Here is a 6,276-nt window from a genome sequence, read left to right on the forward strand (position 1 = left end):
AGTACAGTCAACGATACTCTAATGACCAGGTACTGGGACAGATGGTAGCTACTTTATGGTGAACATAGTACGATGTATAAACTTGCCAAATCACTAAGTTGTACCCCTGAAACTATATAACAATGTGTGTCAACTATACTCAAATAAAAAAGAAAACAAACAAAAAAAACCCAAATACATTTTCCTTAAAAATGATTTGGATTACAAAAATTAATTTTTCAGAATTGCAAAAAAAAAAATGAAGTCAGTTTGTATGTCTTATTCTAAATGAATCTATATTCTAAATGAATGCACATAAAGGATTTATATATTTTTAATAATCACAATGTAACTGATAATAGCTTATAGAATTTCCGTATAAATCATTTTCTACCAGCATAAAATTATATGCCAAGATAAAATCAAATCTACCAGTATAACATGAATCAACTAATCCTTCATTTAAAATTAAAAACTATTTCAATTTTGATTTCTATGTCCTCCTAATTTACCAAGTTTCACTGGTACTTGAAAGAAGCAAATTTGAAACACACATTTGCTTCTAGTTATTTAATATACCATTTATTTTTTTAGAACAATTTATTTAGGTATTTGGTATTTTTTCTGGAGCCTCTAGAGTAACCTGAACTTTCTTAAAGACTTTGAGGGAGCTTAAAAAAGAAATTGTTGAATCCAGCTTTTATCCAGTCCCTAATGATACTGCTGGGCAATACCCCCACATTTAAAAGTCCTTATTCACTTGCACAAATGTTTTCCCAGATTATGAGATGGGATTTATCCAATTGGTAATATTTCAGGTCTGAAGAAACCTGTCTGCCTTTAGGATTCATTCATCTAATACAGACTGTTCCAATCAACTTCCATTATGACTGGCAAGCGACTGCAGTCATGGGTATAAATGTGAAGAAATCAACATCCAGAGAACACCCAATCATAAAGATTCCAACAATACCCCAGAATTCGTGTCATTCCTCTCTGCCTCTGTCCAAGGTTATCCTGGTGACAGAGGGGGAAATGGAGGTTAATAAACTTCAAACATTTTAAGCAAGAAGCTCTTTGTCAGATTCATAGAGACTGAAAGTCGGATGGTGTTTCCAGCGGCTGGGGGAGGGGAGAAGGAGGAGTTATTGCTAATGGATACAGAGTTTCAGTTTGGGAAGATGAGAAAGTTCTGAAGGTAGATGGTGGTGATGGTTGTATGACAATGTGAATGTTCTTAACGCCACTGACGATACTCTTAAGGAATGTTAAAATGGTAAACTTGATATTGTGTATATTTTACTGCAATTAAAAAAAGAAAACTAAAAAAAAAAGACCTTTCAGCCTTTTTTTGTCACAGATAAAGTACTAACAAGTACTGAATATGAGCAAGAAACTCTGTCTTCCGTATAAAGCAAATACCTCATTGTCTTGCTACATAACCTTCTTCATTCACTTTTGCCTCAGAAGGTCAAACATAAATATCACTAAACTCAGTTATATCAATGATTAAAAATATGCAGGAGCCACACGATGGATCCACATTGCAGTATTGGAAATACTAAGAGCTAGATAATGGAATGATTTATTTTGCCTCTCATTCAGAAATTTGGCCCTATAAAAGTACATGTGAACTTTCTGGAAAAAATAAATACTTTTTATTTTTTTCACTTCTGAGCGTATTCTTTTCATATATGTTGAGGACTTACTGAGTACAAATCACTGTGGTCGAAGCTGGCCTGGGTACAAGAATGCCTGCTGTCTGCGTTCATCGCTGGCATTTTGCGAGCATAGGTTGCTATTTGGTCCCGAATTGGAGCCCTCCGAGTGATCGGTGCTTGGCTCACAGGGACCTGAGAGGAGTGTGGACTCAGGAATGTTGCATTTTCTCAACCTCGCTAAACACTGAGCTCCCCATCTCATTGAGTGCCTCGTCAGTCTGCCATGTCAGAATAGTCCTTTATTTGCTATGTCTAACAGGGTGTACAGAAGATGGGTCAAAAGACAACCCCCAAACTTTTGCTATCCTTCCGTACTCCCCTCCCCTAGCACCTTCTTCATGGCTTCCTCAACATCCTTGTTTCTCAGTGTGTAGATCAGGGGGTTAACACTGGGAGTGACGATCGTGTGGAAGGGAGTGAGGACCTTGCCCTGGTCCTGGGAATAAGTGTTTGCTGGCTGGAGGTACATGTATGTGGTGGCGCCCTAGGAGAGAGAGACGACAATTAGGTGGGAGCTGCACGTGTTGAAAGCTTTCTTTCGCCCAGCGGCCGACTTGATCCTAAACACCAATTTGTGCAATGTAACCGTAAGAGACGAGGGTGAGGAAGGGTGGCGCCAGGATGATAAAGATTGCCAAGGCAAGTGCCAGTGCCTCAAGGCTCACGGTATTGACACAGGCCATGCCAATTAGCGCTGGATCTCACAGAGAAAATGGTCCACCCGCCTGTGCCCACAGCGGGGTAGCATCAACGTGGGGTGCCATTATGAGAGAACTGCCAAAGCCACTCAACCACGCCACTGAAGCCAGCTGCCTACAGAGTGGCGGGTGCATGATGACGGTGTAGTGCAGGGGTCTGCAGACCGCAGCAGAGCGGTCATACGCCATCACAGCCAGCAGGACGCACTCCACCCCTCTTAGGGCCAGGACGAAGTAGAGCTGGATGGCACAACCCAGATAGCTGATGGTCTTATCTGAGCCCCAAAGGTGGTAGAGCATCTGAGCGATGGAGCCCGTGGTGAAACACATGTCCAGGAGCGAGAGGTTGGCCAAAAAGAAATACATTGGTGTGTGCAGCCAGGAACCCAGAGTGGAAAGCAAGATGATGGTCATGTTGCCAACAAGAGTTAGCAGGTAAAAAGTGAGGGTGACCACGAAGTGGATGAGCTCTAGGTGGGGACGGTCAGAGAAGCCCACCAGGATGAAGCCTTCGAAAGAGCTTGTGTTGTCTTTCTCCATCACCTCTGACCACGTATTACCTGTTAGGAGAAAGATGAGCATCTCTGAAGAGTATAGAAGGGTGCCTGGGTGGCTCAGTCAGTCAAGTGTCCAACTCTTGGTTTTGACTCAGGTCATGATCTCAGGGTCGTGAGATGGAGCCACCCCTCCTCGGGATCCTCCCTGGGTGTGGAGCCTGCTTAAAATGCTTTATTTCTCCCGGCCCCTCCCTCACCCCTACTCCCCCCACCCCTGCTCACACGCACACTCTCTCAAACAAACACACACACAAACAAGTATAGATATACCCCTCCAGTGAAATGACTGGTAAAATGGTAAAGTGGAAATGCCGGATGCTTGACTCAGGATTTCAATAATTATTTTTTTTAAAGATTTTTTATTTATTTCTGTGACAGAGAGACAGCGAGAGAGGGAACACAAGCGGGGGGTGGGGGGGGTGGGAGAGGGAGAAGCAGGCTTCCCGCCGAGCAGGGAGCCCGATGCAGGGCTCGATCCCAGGACCCTGGGATCATGACCTGGGCCGAAGGCAGGTGTCTAACTGACTGAGCCACCCAGGCGCCCCAGGATTTCAGTAAGTATTAAGTCATTATTTCTTTATTTGGTCTGAGGAGCACAGTATTTGGGAGTTTTTCAGATTCATGGCTATGATTATTTAGCAACAATTTGCATCATTCCTTTCAGTTTCACAGCTCATTATTTCAAAAGCTCATTATTTTACAAGGAAATAAAATGATCCATTTTTTTTTTCTTTAATGAGGAAGCCCGGTATGTAAACCATGGATAAGAAAAGTGGCTTGTATCTCTGCATCAGAGAACCAGCCTTGCTGTTCGGTGAAACCTCATTCTTAACATTGTTTCATCAACACTGGGAAACCTAGAGTCATATCCAAACTCAACAGGGTACAAGTGGTCAAGGAAAATCTTAGGAAGAAGATGACCTCATTACTGTTTATAGCTATATCTCTGATTCTGTTCAATGCATGACCCTAGCATATCTTCTGCTCCTCTACCCTGTCCTATCCTCAACCTCCGTGATAAAATTGTATCACCGTGGTGTATTTTAACTCCGGGATTGGGTAATTTCTCTGAAGTTGGCAGTGCTTTCCTTTAAAGATGAGACAGGTAGAAAAAAACAATTGCCAGAACTCAATCCCCAATGGAGCTACTATCCAATGTTCTTTTTTTATTATTATTATGTTATGTTAGTCACCATATAGTTTCTGATGTAGTGTTCCATGATTTATATCCAATATTCTTTTGATAGCCTTTCCTTTCCTCTTATTCACAGTTTGTTCTCACAAAGAACTCTACTTCCAGGAAGCCTACATTGATTATTTTATTTATGTGTCTCTGAGGATCCCATAGAATGGAAGGGTGTTATATCTTCTAGTACACTTTCAATTATTTGGCAGTGGTTTCATGTCTTAGGGTGAGTGTGTTCTATAACGTAAACTAACCAAGGCAAAGTGTCATTCTAACATTGTTGCACATTTTCCTAAGCAGTTAGTAGGAAGTGATGGAGTTGTGATTCATTATATCTCTCAGGTGCATCAGGGCACAAAATAGGGTTCCACTGCCCTAAGAATGCTTTGTCATAATTAAATCATGAGTTGGCATGTGCTCCTAACAGCTTTAAGATTTTGTACACTAAAACTTTGGCAGTTATTAGAAGTTGCAGGGTTGTCAAGGTCATCACTCCAGAGGCTGCAGAGAGCATCTCCGGTGGTCATGACTGCATAGGATGACATGGAGGTGGAGACCCAATCCACTGATTAGATGGCTGACAACCGACACGTAGAATCAAGCCAGCACTGAGAGCTTTTCCTCCACCTCCTGTAACATGGAAATTTAAAAAATATGTAATAGTCAAGAAAGAACATATATGTATATACAAATGATTATTCTTTTACATGATATGTGGGTGTGCCTGTCCTTATTTAAACCTAAGAGAATGGCTTCTAAACACACAGCCATGATCATTTTGTCCCAAGAGCTATATGCATTATTTAATGGTACAATGCAATTATCACTTGTTGCATTTAAGTAAGTTTCCATTGTTATGGGAAACAAGATGATTTTGTATATCTTCTGTGACTTCTGGATCCTTGAACAGATAATTTCAATTTCACAAGATTTTAAAAAATTGAACCAAATAATGCCCCAATATCAACTGTTTTGTAATTTGTCTATAAAGAGTCAGAATGGACATTTATTGCTTACATTGTTTGGAGGAATGAATGATCATGTCTCAGGGCTAAGAGAAGTGTTGGCACTTCATAGCTAGAGAAGCTGCTTGTTCTGTGACAAACGGAAGAGGAGATAAATGCAAAGGACAGAAACTCTGAAAAACATTTTAGAAATTTCTTTCATTGACTCTCCATTTGGAGTTCAAAATCTCAGTGTTAATATTTAACACTCACAATTACAGAGAGCTCATTATTCAGTACATGCTCATGCGATGCAGAACCATAATTAATATTTTTAGTCTTAAGATTTTCGAATTCAGTAGATTCCACTACGTTTTCAATTCATTTGGGGGGTAAAAATTCCATTAGGAAGTTCAAAAGCTCTCTCCAGCTTCCTCATAGAGTGAGTGATATTAAACCACAATCTTTAAAATTTGATCAAGCCTATGTAAATAAAGCACACAGACATTTATGCTGTGAATATTGCCATAATAAGTCGACTTGCATGTGACTCAGCTGTAGTCTAAGGCAAAAAAAACCCCCGATGACTGGCTGGAGGCCAAGGTCACATTTCTTCCTGCACAGGATCATTAACTTACCGAATTTGACTGCAGCGTCAAAAATGCCATGTCCATGATTCCTTGTCTTTCTTGGGACTTCACTTGGAAGTCCAAGTGGGATGACCAGAGTGGAAACAAGAAGGAAAGGAAAACGACATTTTGGAAATCTACAAGAAAGGGAAGGAGATAAAGAGGCAAGACCCAAGCAGCAGTGAATCTGGATGGAGGAAGGGAGGCTGTGATGGAGCACACAGTCGTTATGCCACCTGAGGGCCGCCAATATCCACATTCCCCTCCCACCGCAGATCAGAAGTCAGATAAGGAGCTGGGGTGTCTCTGATGCACACTCAGTGTGGGAGCACTTAAAGATCAAGGGATTCAAGTTTGAAAAGAAAGAACTTTTTATAGTTTTCAGAGTTGATATAGGATTGGATTCTTCCTCCTCTGCCTCACCCTATGGGGTTAAAATTTCTTTTTAAAAAATCCCCTTAACTAATTATCTCTAATGAGATTTGGGAGAGCATATGGTCTCAGAGGAAGTACCGCTCTTCCCAACAGCTCCCATCCCCCCACACACCAGATTCACCCAAGA

The 6,276-nt window shown here is 41.3% G+C and overlaps 1 pseudogene; it reads right to left on the minus strand.

The window, feature by feature from the left end:
- Window positions 1-2,001: 2,001 nt before the first annotated feature.
- On the minus strand, window positions 2,002-2,938 carry LOC112818088 (putative olfactory receptor 2W6; annotated as a pseudogene).
- Between the last annotated feature and the right edge of the window lie 3,338 nt (window positions 2,939-6,276).

The sequence above is a fragment of the Callorhinus ursinus genome, unplaced genomic scaffold (genome assembly GCF_003265705.2).
Source record: "Callorhinus ursinus isolate GAN/ISIS: 27379988/994484 unplaced genomic scaffold, GSC_fseal_2.0 scaffold1924, whole genome shotgun sequence".
In the NCBI taxonomy this organism is placed as follows: Eukaryota; Metazoa; Chordata; class Mammalia; order Carnivora; family Otariidae; genus Callorhinus; species Callorhinus ursinus.